The sequence below is a fragment of the Bos indicus x Bos taurus genome, chromosome X (genome assembly GCF_003369695.1).
Source record: "Bos indicus x Bos taurus breed Angus x Brahman F1 hybrid chromosome X, Bos_hybrid_MaternalHap_v2.0, whole genome shotgun sequence".
NCBI lineage: Eukaryota > Metazoa > Chordata > Mammalia > Artiodactyla > Bovidae > Bos > Bos indicus x Bos taurus.
In genome coordinates, this window is record NC_040105.1 from 84,624,975 (window position 1) to 84,642,677 (window position 17,703).

Genomic DNA, 17,703 nt, shown 5'->3' on the forward strand with positions numbered 1-17,703 from the left:
ACTATTTCCTCTTATTGAGGATAAAACTACCATGTTTCTCTTTGTCCCATTAATTATTCACCTTGAATTCTATGTAATATTGATACACGTGCTTTATTTTCTTAGCATTTTCCTAGTATCTTCTACTTATTTTTATTTTATTTTGGCAGGTCTCTTGTAAACAAATAAAAGTCTATAGATGGATTAAAATTTCCATCTGATAGTAAAAATGGAAAGTATATCAATACATTCTATTAGCAAGGCTATAAGGACACAGTGACTCTCATATAGTATTGGTGGGAATGCAAAGTAGTACAATCCTTTTGGATGGAGATTTGGAACTATTCATATCTAACAAAATTAAGACATATGCATTGTCTAACAAAGTAATCCTATTCCTAGGAATTTACCCTGAAAATAGACCTAAAATAATATTAAAATATATATGCAAAGGTTATTTGTTACAGTGTAATTTCAAAATACTGGAAACAAACTAAATGCTCATGCAGGAGACTACCTGAATAAAGTACAATACATTGCACAGGGGGACACTAGGCAGATGCAAAAAAAGAACAAGGAAGAACTCTATGAACTGACATGGAGTGATTTCCACGATATAATGTTAAGTAAAAAAAAAAAAGTGTGCAAGTAAAAATAAAGTATGCAAAATAGTATGTTATCTTTCCTGTGTAAAGAACTTGAAAAGACATATACACTCTTCTTTTAAAATATTCTTTAAAAAGAATTATATATGTATGTATGTATAACTGAATCACTTTGCTGTACAGCAGTAATTGACACAATTGTAAATCAACTATACTTCAGTTTTTTAAAAAGACTATCATTTTATGATGTGTTCAAGCAAAGGAAGGTATTTGGGTCAAACATATTAGAATCTCAGGGCATCGCAAAGCCAGAGAAGTGGGGTATGGGGTAGCAAGAAGTATGCCTGCAGAAGGCCCTGAGGCAAACTCCACAGAGGAGCAAAAGGAAATGGAAGATAAAGTGACCAGTCCAGGGAGAGTTGAAGAGGCAAAATTAAAAGCAAAGTATCCTCATCTGGGGAAAAAGCCTGGAGGTTCAAATTTTTTTGAGGAAACAACTGTGGAAAGGGCAAAAATATTTTTATTCTTGGAATTACAACATGGCTAAACCAAAAATGAAGAACAGCAACTTCCTACTTCAGCCCCTGGTAAGACAGAGGTCACTGATGACCACATTCCCATTCCACAGGGCCTTCCTCAATGGAAACCATCTCTTGTTGCCTATAAGCTGGCTGGCTGTTTAAAAGAGCTGAACTGCATGAATCTTCTAATTCCCATTATTTCTCCTTAATATGTTATTCCTCCGCTTTTTATTTCCTTTTACTCACTCAGTCATTTGAATGATGGCTTTGCAGGTAGGGGTAAATTGTGCTGCTTTTTAAGGGAATAATATAATACATGTGTAGAGTTTCTGATTAGTTTAGCAATGCACTGATGAAAAGAACATGTTAGAGAAATGTAAAGTAATCTACTTAAAAATAATTGTATGTATTACCCAACTCCTGGTGTAGGGCTGGTTCCAACAAGCAACAGGCAAGTTTTACAATTTTAATGTTTTGGCTTTCTTTCAGTTCAGTTCAGTCACTCAGTTGTGTCCGATTCTTTGCAACCCCATGAACCGCAGCACACCAGGCCTCCCTGTCCATCACCAACTCCCGGAGTCTACCCAAACCCATGTCCATCGAGGCGGTGATGCCATCCAACCATCTCATCCTCTGTCATCCCCTTCTCCTCCTGCCCTCAATCTTTTGCAGCATCAGGGTCTTTTCAAATGAGTCAGCTCTTCGCATCAGGTGGCAAAAGTACTGAAGTTTCAGCTCAACATCAGTCCTTCCAATGAACACCCAGGGCTGATCTCCTTTAGGATGGACTGGTTGGATCTCCTTGCAGTCCAAGGAACTCTCAAGAGTCTTCTCCAACACCACAGTTCAAAAGCATCAATTCTTCAGCGCTCAGCTTTCTTTATAGTCTGCCGGGGACCAGCCCCGGCTGATCCAGGGTATTCGAAGGAGAGACGGCGTAGGCGAAGATCAGGAAACAATTGCTTAATTAAATGTTAATTAAGGATATAAAGAGTAATAGAATGAGGATAGGTCAGTGAGGAAATTCAGTGGAGAAAAGAGGCTGAATAATTCAGCCAGAAGGTAAGAGAAAGAACGACATGGTGAGACCAAGTTTCGGTGACAAGGCCCGCACTTTATTTTCCAAAGTAGTTTTTATACCTTAAGTTATGCGTAGAGGATAATGGGGGAAGGGGTAGAGTCTTGCAGCAAGCCAGGCTTTCTTCCTGCAAACTTATCATATGCAAAAGCTTAGGTGATTTGCATCATCTTCTGGCCCGGAGGCCTGTTAACATTTTAAGACCTTTTCTTCAGAAAACTCATTTTTCTCTAAAGGTGATTGGTCAGGAGCCACCCTCCAAAAGCATTAGGTAAAGTTGCATTCCTACAGCGCAAAGATGTGGTGGGCTATAACAAGAAAAAGAATTAACTCAAGGGTCCCAGGTTACAAACATTAAAGCTACTACTTACACCAATTATATTAATCAATACACTGCCAGGGACACAGCAGGTAAGGGATATGGAGACTTAGCAGCAAACATTGGCCCAACAAGTGAAAATCCCTTCACCAATACAATTTCTAATCAATCTTTTAACTACTCAAAAGAATCTGTGTTTAGACAGTTTAGAACATCTCCTGCCTCTCACAGTTGGGAGGCTCTGAACAATCACATGTGGCCGGAAAAACCTATTCAGGCAGGCTAGAGGATTTCCAAAGGAGTTTGTAGGTTGAAACACTGTCACACCCAGGAATTATTAACTGGAGCTGTAAGCTAACTCTTTTTTCAGAGAGGTAGTGGGGGACAGCCCCCCGCAAAGTCAGAGGTATAGGTGAAAGCACAAAGCAGAAAGTAGGCAGACTCTGGTTTTGGGGGTATATGCTCGAGAATTTCCAGGGGGACTCCTGAAGCTCGATCCCGCCTTTGCGTATGCCGAGCCTCCTTCCTCATGACCTTTGTCATGGGCGGAGTTCCTCACGCTGGCTACCTGCAGTGATAGAATTCCAGTTGAGCTATTCCAGATCCTGAAAGATGATGCTGTGGAAAGTGCTGCACTCAATATGCAATATGCACTCAATATGCAATATGCCGGCTCCCGGCAATAGTCCAACTCTCACATCCATGCATGACCACTGGAAAAACCATAGCCTTGACTAGATGGACCTTTGTTGGCAAAGTAATGTCTCTGCTTTTTAATATGCTGTCTAGGCTGGTCATAACGTTCCTTCCAAGGAGTAAGTATCTTTTAATTTCATGGCTGCAATCACCATCTGGAGCAATCTTGGAGCCCAGAAAAATAAAGTCAGCCACTGTTCCCACTGTTTCCCCATCTATTTGTCATGAACTGATGGGGCTGGATGCCATGATCTTAGTTTTCTGAATGCTGAGCTTTAAGCCAACTTTTTCACTCTCCTCTTTCACTTTCATCAAGGGGCTCTTTAGTTCTTCTCTTTCTGCGATAAGGGTGGTATCAGCTGCATATCTGAGGTTATTGATATTTCTCCTGGCAGTCTTGATTCCAGCTTGTGCTTCCTCCAGCCCAGCATTTCTCATGATGTACTCTGCATATAAGTTAAATAAGCAGGGTGACAATATACAGCCCTGACGTACTCCTTTTCCTATTTGAAACCAGTCTGTTGTTCCATGTCCAGTTCTAACTGTTGCTTCCTGACCTGCATACAGGTTTCTCAAGAGGCAGGTCAGGTGGTCTGGTATTCCCATCTCTTTCAGAATTTCCCACAGTTTATTGTGACCCACACAGTCAAAGGCTTTGGCATAGTCAATAAAGCAGAAATAGATGATTTTCTGGAACTCTCTTGCTTTTTTGATGATCCAGCGGATGTTGGCAATTTGATCTCTAGTTCCTCTGCCTTTTCTAAAACCAGCTTGAACATCTGGAAGTTCACAGTTCACGTATTGCTGAAGCCTGGCTTCGAGAATTTTAAGAATTACTTTAATAGCATGTGAGATGAGTTGAATTGTGAGGTAGTTTGAGAATTCTTTAGCATTGCTTTTCTTTTGGATCAGAATGAAAACTGACCTTTTCCAGTCCTGTGGCCACTGCTGAGTTTTCCAAATTTGCTGGCATATTGAGTGCAGCACTTTCACAGTGTCATCTTTTAGGATTTGAAATAGCTCAACTGGAATTCCATCACCTCCACTAGCTTTGTTCGTAGTGATGCTTTGTAAGGCCCACTTGACTTCACATTCCAGGATGTCTGGCTCTAGGTGAGTGATCACACCATGGTGATTATCTGGGTCATGAAGATCTTTTTTGTATCGTTCTTCTGTGGCTTTCTTTAATTCATCCTAATTATAGCTTTGAATGTTAAGCTGATTTAAAATAACATGTATTTTATTAGTTTCTTCTGTATTTTCCTTTTAAATTTTGTAAACAGAAGTTTAAGACCACAAGCTAGAAGAAAGGTCATGTATTTCAAATGCAAATAGATTGGGCTCCAAAAGATTTGTATCCCGTGCTTGAACTTGAATGACCTTAAATCTGTTTCAGCTTTAACAATAGAATTTTACTTGGGCCATGTTTGCCCATTCTGGTGTAACTTATGTGACTCTAGTGCTTAACAGTTGCTGTTGAAGCTAGTATTTTTATTCAGTTTTATAGTGTTAGAATACCTTTTATTTTTGAAGATGTGAATGAAGTGTGCATGTGCACTGACTGTTGAATTCACTTTTGTGCCATTTTTGTATGTTTTGCACAACCTCTCAGAAAATATTAATTCTCCAAATTCTCTTAATCCCTTTGCAAAGAATTTTTATCTATGAATCAGGAGTCTTAAGAAACTTGGATCTTGAGTCCTATGGACCTTCTTCATTTTTGATGAATTTGTTTTTGTGGATGATGCTGATTTCATAACTAACTTGCTTACACCTAGATCTATGGTAATGTCACTGGAATTGATTAAAAATGAATGTTAAAAGTTTGGATATTTCACTTCATTTTGGAATGCATACCTCTGTGGGGGAAGTGGTTTTGATGATAAAACTTATTTTGAGTAAAAGGCTTTTTGGCTAAGCTCCTAGACTGACACCATATTTTTTGTTTGTTTGTGGTCTAGATCAGTACTGAAACCAAAATCATTAGTGTGTGTGTATATATATATATAACAACTGTGTATGTATATGGACACATATACATATATACAGTGTGTGTGTGCTCATTATACATATATGGGTATACATGTATATATGTAAAAAAGATATGAAAAAATAAGCTAGGATATTAATGAGATTGGTTACTTACAAGTATAGTTGGGAGCAAAGTAGAAAGGAAAGGATATGGAAAAGAGTGGAAAGAATATGGAAGAGTATCATACTTTTCTAAATATACATTTTTGTATAGTTCTGAATTTTTTTAATTTAAATTCATTTATTTTAATTAGAGGCTAATTAACCATGTTAATATTCACATGCTTAAAAATAAATAAAATCAACAAGGATGGGGCAAAGCAAAAAAAAAAAAAAAATGTAATTCAAACCAAAGCAAATGAACCTAATTTCATTTCAAACAAATAATATAACATAGTGAATAACAAAAGTGTGTGTGGAGAGAGATATGAAGACTTAACATAAGTAACTAAAATACAGTATTTTGACTGTATACCGTATGAAAACTCCAGGAAAGAAATTTGGACTCCCAATGATGTATGACTTAGAGCCAGTAACCTCTGAACTTTATTTCTGGCCTTTGTCTGTAAACTCCTGCAGCCTTCTGGTAAAGCTTGCCCCCATCACCCCTAGTCCTCCCATTTCACAAGATCCTCTTGCTACCTGGACGAGAACCTCTTTTAAATCTTGTGCCAGTGGGACTTTTCTCTTTATAAAATGCCTGCACACTGCTATTCAGTCTCTCTCATTTCTGGACTTTCTCCCTGAGAGCCATTCTCCCTGCCCCTTGCCTTGAGATTTCCTCACCTGTTTGAATAATACAGTTTTGTTTTTCTTATATAAAAAGATGATCATCATGAGTTTCAACATTTGAACCAAACATATGAGCTCCCCCATGACATGTTAGGTTGCTATAACGTAAATTAAGAATAAAGATGAAGTTGGAAACAAATATTGTACTCTTGTTGATAGGTTTGATTTTCACGGTGGTATGGATTAGCAATTCTGCAATTAACATATGTATTCTGAGATTGAACATATAAGTAAATATATTGTCCTTAATGAGAGTTGGGTCTCTGACTGTTGGAGAGGGGAATTACAAATAAGGAAAGAGGGGAGGTGGTCCTAAGATAGCAGAGGAATAAGACGGGGAGACCACTTTCTCCCCAACAAATTCATTGAAGGAACATTTGACTGCTGCTGCTAAGTCACTTCAGTCGTGGCCAACTCTGTGTGACCCCATAGACGGCAGCCCACCAGGCTCCCGTGTCCCTGGGATTCTCCAGGCAAGAACACTGGAGTGGGTTGCCATTTCCTTCTCCAATGCGTGAAAGTGAAAAGTGAAAGGGAAGTCACTCAGTCATGTCCTAGGTCTTAGCGACTCAATGGACTGCAGCCAACCAGGCTCGTTCATCCATGGGATTTTACAGGCAAGAACACTGGAGTGGGGTGCCATTGCCTTCTCTGAAGAAAATTTGAATGCTGAGCAAATCCCACAAAACAACTTCTGAACACTGGTAGAGGACACCAAGCACCCAGAAAGGCAGCCCATTGTCTTTGAAAGGAGGTAGGACAAAACATAGAAGATAAAAAGAGAGACAAAAGAATTAGGAATGGAGATCAGTTCCAGAGAGGGAATCATAAAAGAGAAGTTTCCAAATACCAGGAAACCCTCTCACTGGCAGGTCTATGGGGAGTTTTGGAATCTCAGAGGGCAACATAACTGGGTGGAAAAATAAATAAATAAATAAACAAAACCCTCAGATTACATGCCTAACAGCAGTTCCCAGCGGAGAGGTAGCCCAAATGCTCACATCCGCCACCAGCAAGCGGGGGCTGAACAGGGAGGCACTGGCCGCATTGCTTAGGGTAAGGACCAGGACAGAAGCAAGGTCCAATGCTGTAAAGAGTAATATTGCATAGGAACCTGGAATGTCAGGTCCATGAATCAAGGCAAATTGGAAGTGGTCAAACAGGAGATGGCAAGAGTGAACGTTGACATTCTAGGAATCAGCGAACTCAAATGGACTGGAATGGGTGGATTTAACTCAGATGACCATTATATCTACTACTGCAGGCAGGAATCCCTTAGAAGAAATGGAGTAGCCATCATGGTCAACAAAAGAGTCTGAAATGCAGTACTTGGATGCACTCTCAAAAACAACAGACTGATTGATCTCTGTTCGTTTCCATGGCAAACCATTCAATATCACGGTAATCCAAGTCTATGCCCCAACCAGTAACACTGAAGAAGCTGAAGTTGAACGGTTCTATGAAGACCTACAAGACCTTTTAGAACTAACACTCAAAAAAGATGTCCTTTTCATTATAGGGGACAGGAATGCAAAAGTAGGAAGTCAAGAAATACCTGGAGTAACAGGCAAATTTGACCTTGGAATACAGAATAAAGCAGTGCAAAGACTAATAGAGTTTTGCCAAGAACATGCACTGGTCACAGCAAAGACCCTCCACCAACAACACAAGAGAAGACTCTACACATGGACATCACCAGATGGTCAACACTGAAATCAGATTGATTATATTCTTTGCAGCCAAAGATGGAGAAGCTCTATACAGTCAACAAGAACAGGAGCTGACTGTGGCTCAGATCATGAACCCCTTATTGCCAAATACACACTTAAATTGAAGAAAGTAGGGAAAACCACTAGACCAGTCAGGTATGACCTAAATCAAATCCCTTATGATTATACAGTGGAAGTGAGAAATAGATTTAATGGACTAGATCTGATAGAGTGCCTGATGAACTATGGACGGAGGTTCGTGACATTGTACAGGAGACAGGGATCAAGACCATCCCCATGGAAAAGAAATGCAAAAAAGCAAAATGGCTGTCTGAGGAGCCCTTACAAATAGCTGTGAAAAAAAGAGAAGTGAAAAGCAAAGGAGAAAAGGAAAGATATAAGCATCTGAATGCAGAGTTCCAAAGAATAGCAAGAAGAGATCAGGAAGCCTTCCTCAGTGATCAATGCAAATAAATAGAGGAAAACAACAGAATGGGAAAGACTAGAGATCTCTTCAAGAAAATTAGAGATACCAAGGGAACATTTCATGCAAAGATGGGCTCAATAAAGGACAGAAATAGTATGGACCTAAAAGAAGCAGAAGATATTAAGAAGAGGTGGCAGGAATACACAGAAGAACTATACAAAAAAGATCTTCATGACCAAGATAACCACGATGGTATCATCACTCACCTAGAGCCAGACATCCTGGAATGTGAAGTTAAGTGGGCCTTAGAAAGTATCACTATGAACAAAGCTAGTGGAGGTGACAGAATTCCAGTTGAGCTATTTAAAGTCCTGAAAGATGATGCTGTGAAAGTGCTGCACTCAATATGCCAGCAAATTTGGAAAACTCAGCAGTGGCCACAGGACTGGAAAAGGTCAGTTTTCATTCGAATCCCAAAGAAAGGCAATGCCAAAGAATGCTCAAACTACTGCACAATTGCACTCATCTCACATGCTAGTAAAGTAATGGTCAAAATTCTCCAAGCCAGGCTTCAGCAATACGTGAACTGTGAACTTCCAGATGTTCAAGCTGGTTTTAGAAAAGGCAAAGGAACCAGAGATCAAATTGCCAACATCCGCTGGATCATCAAAAAAGCAAGAGAGTTCCAGAAAACCATCTATTTCTGCTTTATTGACTATGCCAAAGCCTTTGACTGTGTGGATCACAATAAACTGTGGGAAATTCTGAAAGAGATGGGAATACCAGACCACCTGACCTGCCTCTTGAGAAACCTGTATGCAGGTCAGGAAGCAACAGTTAGAACTGGACATGGAACAACAGACTGATTTCAAATAGGAAAAGAAGTACATCAAGGCTGTATATTGTCACCCTGCTTATTTAACTTATATGCAGAGTACACCATGAGAAACGTTGGGCTGGAAGAAGCACAAGCTGGAATCAAGATTGCCGGAAGAAATATCAATAACCTCAGATATGCAGATGACACCACCCTTATGGCAGAAAGTGAAGAGGAACTAAAAAGCCTCTTGAAGAAAGTGAAAGAGGAGAGTGAAAAAGGACAGAGGATGAGATGGCTGGATGGCATCACTGACTCGATGGACGTGAGTCTGAGTTACCTCCGGGAGTTGGTGATAGACAAGGAGGTCTGGCGTGCTGTGATTCATGGGGTCTCAAAGAGTGGTACACGACTTAGCGACTGAACTGAACTGAACTTAAAGACCAGGACTGAATGCCCTGAGGGAAATCTGAGGGAGCTAACATGAGATAGCAACCCAAATTGTGGGATAACCAGAGAGAGAGAAACAAAAAAAGAGAGAGAGAGAGAGAACTTTCCCACCAAAAGCCCTAACCTAAGGCACTGCCAGGCCATTCACAGAACCAAGGACTGAGTGAATACCAGAGGAGAGCTAGCCAGCAGCAGATGAGCCTATCCCCTGCCAGGAGGCAGGGAGGCAGGAGCGCGGCAGCCAGAGCCAGAAAGGGGCAAACTCAGCCCCAGAAATGGCATCCTCCAACAAACTGCGAACAGGCTCCCAGTTGCCAGCCAAGCCTTCCTGGGATCCTGAATGGATGACATCCACTGCGAGGGTTGCAGCCAGAGATCAGCTCCCCAGAAGAGACACACAGCACACCTGAGATGGCACACCTGGGAAACTGAGCGGCTGGGATGAGGGAGGTGATAAGATGCACCACACCTAAGGAGAGTGCGCTGGCCAAGCACCTGGTCGCCTGAGCTCCTCAGACCTGGGAAGGGCACAAACTCAGGCCCAACTGAGTCTGCGCCTTTGTGGAGTACCCAAGAACCTAAACCTGAGCGGCTTAGACCTGGGAAGTGCACGCAACCCAGAGCCCACTTTAGACAGATCCCCTGCAGAGCAACCTCAAGCCTGAGAAGTATAGACTGGGAAAGCACACATGCTGTGAGCGGAGGCAAACCCAGTGTGGCCTAGACACTGCGAGCACTCCTCACACACGCCAGTGATATTTGTTTGCAGTGTTCCTCCCTCCCTACAGCACGACTGAACAAGTGAGCCTAAATAAGTGACCACCTTTGCCCCCTTGTGTCAGGGCGTAAATTAGACACTGAAGAGTCTTGCAAACAGAAGAAGCCAAAATAAACAGAGGGAACCACTTTGGAAGTGACAGGTGCAACAGATTAAAACCTTGTAGTTAGCACCAACTGCATTGGAAGAGGCCTATGGATCCTGAGAAGTATAAGCTGGAACAAGGAACTATCTGAAACCGAACTGACCCCACACTGCCCGCAACAGCTCCAGAGAAATTCCTAGATATATTTTTACTATTATCATTTTTTAAAATTTATTTTATTTTTAATTTTTTTAAATTTTAAATCCTCTATTACTCGTTTAATTTTCACTTTTATAACCTATTACCTTGCAAAAAAAGACACTATTTTTAAAGCAAACTTCATATATGTTTTATAATCTTTGTGATTTTGTTTTGTTTGCTTTTTTTAATATTGTATTTTTGAGAGTCTAACCTCTAGATTTTTAATCTTTGCTTTTTGATATTTGTTATCAATTTTGTATCCTTAAGAATCAAATCTTCAGTAACCATTTTTACTTAGTAGTGTGATTACTGGCTTGTTGCCCTCTCCCCCTCCAAAAGAAAGGCCATGAGAAAATAATTGAGGAGATAATAGTTGAAAACTTCCCTAAAACGGGGAAGGAAATAACCAAAGTCTAAGAAACCCAGAGAGTCCCAAACATGATAAACCCAATGCAAAACACCCCAAGATACGTATTAATCAAATTAATGAAGGTGGAAAGCCCAGAGACAAATCCACTCATCTATGGACACCTTATCTTTGACAAAGGAGGCAAGAATATACAAAGGAGAAAAGACAATCTCTTAAACAAGTGGTGCTGGGAAAACTGGTCAACCACTTGTAAAAGAATGAAACCAGAACACTTTCTAACACCATATACAAAAATAAACTCAAAATGGATTAAAGATCTAAATGTAAGACCAGAAACTATAAAACTCCTAGAGGAAAACATAGGCAAAACACTGTCTGACATAAATCACAGCAAGATCCTCTATGGCCCACCTCCCAGAGTAATGGAAATAAAAGCAAAAATAAACAAGTGGGACCTAATTAAACGTAAAAGCTTTTGCACAATAAAGGAAACTATAAGCAAGGTGAAAAGACAGCCTTCAGAATGGGAGAAAATAATAGTAAATGAAGCAACTGACAAAGAATTAACCTCAAAAATATACAAGCAACTCTTGCAGCTCAATTCAAGAAAAATAAATGACCCAATCAAGAAACGTGCCAAAGAACTAAACAGACATTTCTCCAAAGAAGACATACAGATAGCTAACAGACACATGAAAAGATGCTGAATATCACTCATTATCAGAGAAATGCAAATCAAAACCACAATGAGGTACCATCTCACACTGGTCAGAATGGCTGCGATCCAAAAGTCTACAAACAATGCTGGAGAGGGTGTGGAGAAAAGGGAACCCTCTTACACTGTTGGTGGAAATGCAAACTAGTATAGTCACTATGGAGAACAGTGAGGAGATTCCTTAAAAAGCTGGAAATAGAACTGCCATATGGACCCAGCAATCCCACTGCTGGGCATACACACCGAGGAAACCAGAATTGAAAGAGACACATGTACCCCAATGTTCATTGCAGCACTGTTTATAATAGCCAGGACGTGAAAGCAACCTAGATGTCCGTCAGCAGACAAATGGATAAGAAAGCAGTGGTACATATACACAATGGAGTATTACTCAGCCATTAAAAAGAATGCATTTGAATCAGTTCTCATGAGGTGGATGAAACTGGAGCCTGTTATACAGATTGAAGTAAGTCAGAACGAAAAATACCAATACAGTATACTAACACATATATATGGAATTTAGAAAGATGGTAATGATGACCCTATATGTGAGACAGCAAAAGAGACACAGATGTATAGAACAATCTTTTGGACTCTGTGTGAGAAGGCAAGGGTGGGATGATTTGAGAGAATAACATTGAAACATGTATATTATATGTGGAACAGATCACTAGTCTGGGTTCGATGCATGAGACAAGGTGCTCAGGGCTGGTTGTGCTGGGGTGACCCTGAGGGATGGGATGGAGAGGGAGGTGGGAGGGGGTGTTTAGGATAGGCAAAACATGTACACTCATGGCTGATTCATGTCAATGTATGGCAAAACCCACTACAATATAATAATTAGCCTCCAATTAAAATAAATAAATTATTTAAAAAAAGGAAAGAGGGAAGCCTATGACAAACCTTATGGTATTGGGTTTGAATTAGAGGTATCATCAGTGTGATTTCATGGTTTTTGAAAGATAGATTGATAGATACAGAAATATGGATGTATGTATGTGTATATGAATACATACATATATATCTCAGTTTTGTCCAGTTAGAGTTAATAGAAATACATGTAACTCTAGTACTAATGAGCACACCCAATGCCCAAATCTTGATTGCTAAACATGATTCTACAATAAATAACAAGGACTCCTTAAAGAAGATGCTGATTCCAATTCTAGGGAACGTAAAAATATAAAATGATTCTGGAACATCTTGTGGTATTTGAAAGTAAAAAAGTTCTCCAAAAAATCATGGGGAAAAAGTTGCAGACAGGATGCTTTTATGTGACCACAGTACAATTATCAATCAATGATATATTATTATCTGAATGCAGACCTTATTCGATATTCACCATTTGTTCCAGTAAGATGGTCCTTTGTAAAATTGTGCAAGAGCATCCTGTCTGCAACTTACTATGAAACATTTCAGGGAAAAATCAGAGACAGAAAAATCAAAGTGTTTTAAATGTTAACATTTGGTAAATCTATAAGAGAATTATTTAACTAGTTTTGAAACATTTTGTAATATTAAAATTATTTCATAATTAAAAGTTTAAAATTTTTTCATTCAGAGGGTCTTCTACTATTAGAGTAAAATAAACTATTAATATTTATTATAATTACTAGTACATTTTTTCCTTAGTATTGCTATCATGTTTTATGTTTTCTATTTGTCATTTTTCTTTGCTTCCTTTTACCTGTGTTGATGATTTGATCTGTACTTTTATTTTTCTTCTTGTACTTTCAAAGGTGAATATGCTCTTTCTGTGGATTTGGTTGGTTCTCAACACAGACATTTATAATCCTTTTATAAAAATCAAAATCTAAATTTCACTAGAATCTGTATATTCCTTTATTTTAGACAATAACTTTGCAACTTTACAATTACTTTCCTGTTGTATCTCAATTTTATATCTCCAAAAATTTTAGTTCTAAATAATCATAAAAATTATTTTGACCTTATGTATCCACAGTTATTTATCTTTAAGTGTAAACTTTACTGGGTTTATACTTAAAGCTAAATATAGACTGCTTCCAAATATGGAAAGGAGTACATCAAGGCTACATATTGTCACCCTGCTTATTTAACTTATATGCGGAGTACATCATGAGAAACGCTGCGCTGGATGAAGCATAAGCTGGAATCAAGATTGCTGGAAGAAATATCAATAACCTCAGATATGCAGATGACACCACCCTTATGGCAGAAAGCAAAGAGGAACTAAAGAGCCTCTTGATGAAAGTGAAAGAGGAGAGTGAAAAAGTTGGCTTAAAGCTCAACATTCAGAAAACTAAGATCATGGCATCCGGTCCCATCACTTCATGGCAAATAGATGGGGAAACAGTGACAGACTTTATTTTGGGGGGCTCCAAAATCACTGCAGGTGGTGATTGCAGCCGTGAAATTAAAAGACTCTTACTCCTTGGAAGAAGAACTATGACCAACCTAGACAGCACATTAAAAAGCAGAGACATTACTTTGCCAAGAAAGGTCCATCTAGTCAAAGCTATGGTTTTTGCAGTAGTCATGTATGGATGTGACAGTTGGACTATAAAGAAAGCTGAGCACTGAAGAATTGATGCTTTTGAAGTGTGGTGTTGAAGACTCTTGAAAGTCCCTTGGACTGCAAGGAGATCCAACCAGACCATCCTAAAGGAAATCAGTCCTGGGTGTTCTTTGGAAGGAATAATGCTAAAGCTGAAAACTCCAATACTGCGGCCACCTGTTGCGAAGAGCTGACTTATTTGAAAAGACCCTGATGCTGGGAAAGTTTGAAGGCTGGAGGAGAAGGGGACGACAGAGGATGAGAGGGTTGGATGACATCATTGACTCAATGGACATGTGTTTGAGTAAACTCCAGGAGTTGGTGATGGACAGGGAGGCCTGGCATGCTACAGTCCATGGGTTCGCAAAGAGTCAGACACGACTGAGTAACTATGAAGAGGAAAAGTTAAAATTTTACATAACCTCCTTCTTCTTCTGCCTCTAACTCAGCTTGCCCCCTTGCTAAGTCTAAATCACGTAGGTCACGTAGGTCATGTAGTCTCAGAAAGTGGGAGCTTGCAATACTAGGAACTGGAGTTTATCTCACTAACCCTTGTCCTGCTCTTTGCAATCGCCCAGCCCCTGCAAACCTGCTTAATCATGCCTGTCCAGGCCAGACATCCCCCTTCCCATCTTGACTGCTGTTCCCTCGCATGAGAAACCCCTTAGTTTAAACCAGCCTATTAACAGCTAGTGTTGCCCACTATAGACTGTCTTTAAAAACTCTGTAATCCCTTTGTTCAGGGCTCAGAGCTTGGAGGGCTAACTCCTCTGGGCCCTCCGGCATAATAAACCTGAATTCTCCAACTCTCCGAGTGTGGTGCTTGGTTTCTTGAGTACTGGTTTCTGCAACAACTGAACTGAACTGAATGTACTGGGTTTTTTGTTTGTTTGTTTTGCTATTTTCTTCTTTATGTAAACTTTTGGGATATTTTTTTAATCCTTTTTTAAATTCTTCATGTTCAGAAATGTCACTCCAATGCATTTTATACATGTCTTCTTTGTTTACCTGGTTTAGCACTTCTCTCTCCATTTGAAGACTAGTATCTTTTATCACTTGGGAGGAATTATCTTCTATTATTGATTTATTTACTTGCTCTTCTCTATACTTTCTGTTCTTATAGGATTCCTGCTACATGGATGTTGAACTTCTGGATCTAATCTCCATGTCTATTGTTGCTTTATCAAAATTTCTATTTCTTTTTCATTTTGCATTTTTGTGAGAATCTTTTGGTTTAATGTATTAACACACATTTTTTTTTTCTTTTCTGCTGTTGCATAATGCTACTACAGATAACCATTGCATTCCTTATTTTTATTCCTTTTTATTTATGTAGTTTCCAGGACTTATCATTTGTTTTGTTTTATGCCAGCATTTTCCTTGTTTATGGGTTTGATAACTTTCTTTATTCTTTTGAGAATATTAGTTATAGTTATTTTAAAATATTTTTCATTTGCTATTATTTATTCTATTACTTCCATGTTAACTTTTCTGTTTATTAATTTTGTTTTCTTACATGATAACTGTTGTTCAAATATTAATCAGTGTTTTTTGCTTGTGTCCTTATCTTTGTTTTTGAGATCCCTTAGCAGCTCATCTATAGATGTTGTTTTGTAAAGCAAACCTTCCTTTGATAATTATGGGGAAGAATCATAATATGCTCTAGATGGAGTGTGCCAGTAGTTTATCTTTTAGGTGTGGCAGCTGACTACAGGTGCTCTGAGCAAAAGACAGCAGTAAAATTTTTACCCACACTAGAGCATTATGTAAGCATTGACCCCCCGAGGCACATTTATCCAAAATGCTCTGAATACAGCTCTTCATTAACTATGTTGAAATTCCCAAAGCCTCCTTCTTGCTTTTTGTATCACTGATGCTGGTCTTGAAGGTCTCAAAACCACTCTTGTTTACACAGTGGTCTTCACAGATATTTTGGACTGTGACTTATTCTAGTTTTGTTTTTTTAACTATAGTGGGTATGATTCACAATCTAAAAACTCCTACTTGCTGGAACTACCACATTTTTAATTTCATATATATCAACTACCTACTTCTCTCAACCCTATACTCCCTTGGTAATTATAATGTGTGTGTGAGAGAAAGAGACAGAGACAGAGAGAAGAGAAGAGTATTATGATTATGATTCTGAGTCTCAGATATGGTCATAATATCTCATCAGTATCAACACTTAAGAGCTGCCTCCATATCCTAGAAATGTCACTATATATAATCAGGATCAATATCAGGGTTTCCTAATTTGCCTATTTGTAAAACCTATAGCCAGAAGTTTATTTAACTTATATGCAGAATACATCATGCGAAATGCCAGGCTGGATAAGTCACAAACTGGGATCAAGATTGCTGGGAGAAATATCAACAACCTCAGATATGCAGATAATACAACTTTCATGACAGAAATGAAGAGGAACTAAAGAGCCTCTTGATGAGGGTGAAAAGCTGGCTTAAAACTCACACATATTTTGGACTGTGGTTTATTCTAGTTTTGTTTTTTTAACTCAAAAAACTAAGATCATGGCATCTAGTCCCATCACTTCATGGCAAACAGAAGGGGAAAAAGTTGAGGCAGTAACAGACTTTATTTTCTTAGGCTCCAAAATCACTGCAGTGATTGCAGTCATGAAATTAAATTGCAGCCATAGTGGCTGAAGCCATGAAATTAAAAGACACTTGCTCCTTGGATGGAAAGCTATACAAACCTAGACAGTGTATTAAAAGCAGAGACATTACTTTGCCAACAAAGGTCTGTATAGTCAAAGCTATGGTTTTTCAAGTCGTCATGTCCAGATGTGAGAGTTGGACCATAAATAAAGCTGAGCGCTGAAGAATTGATGCTTTTGAACTGTGGTGTTGGAGAAGACTTTTGAGAGTCCCTTGGACTGCAAGGAGATCCAACCAGTCCATCCTAAAGGAGATCAGTCCTGGGTGTTCACTGGAAGGACTGATGTTGAAGCTGAAACTCCAATACTTTGGCCACCTGATGCAAAGAGCTTACTCATTTGAAAAGACCCTGATGATGACCCTGGTTGAAGGCAGGAAGAGAAGGGGATGACAGAGGATGAGATGCTTGGATGACATCACTGTCTTGATGGACTTGAGTTTGAGCAAGCTCTGGCAGTTGGTGATGGACAGGGAAGCCTGGCGTGATGCAGTCCATTGGGTTGCAAAGAGTTGGACACAACTGAGCAACTGAACTGAACTGAACTTCATAGCAGTGGTTCAAGGGTGGGGTTACTGATAAGATTAGGGCCTGTGCAGGACCTGCCCTCCTTTAATCTCAGTTCAGTTTAATCTCCTTTAATCTGGTCTTGGGTAATTGCTTGATGAGCTCTTCTGGTTCCTTTAATCTGGCCTCAAATGTTCTCTGGAATGAGAATACTGGCATCTTCCATTTGTTAGGTTTTAGTTCTGTACAGAACTCAAACATTTTATGTGTTCCCTGTGAGGTGGAACCAAGACCCTGCCCCAAGGCTGCAATATTATTTCTTGGCTGATCCTCCCTTTTGTCTCCATCTTCTCCCTTCCCTGATTAGCAGCTGTTTGAACCATGAATTTACAGATGTTCAAGCTGGTTTT

General features: G+C 39.4%; 1 pseudogene; it reads left to right on the forward strand.

Annotated features, from left to right (window-relative positions):
• Window positions 1–811: 811 nt before the first annotated feature.
• LOC113888093 lies at window positions 812–1,314 on the forward strand (annotated as a pseudogene).
• Window positions 1,315–17,703: the final 16,389 nt, after the last annotated feature.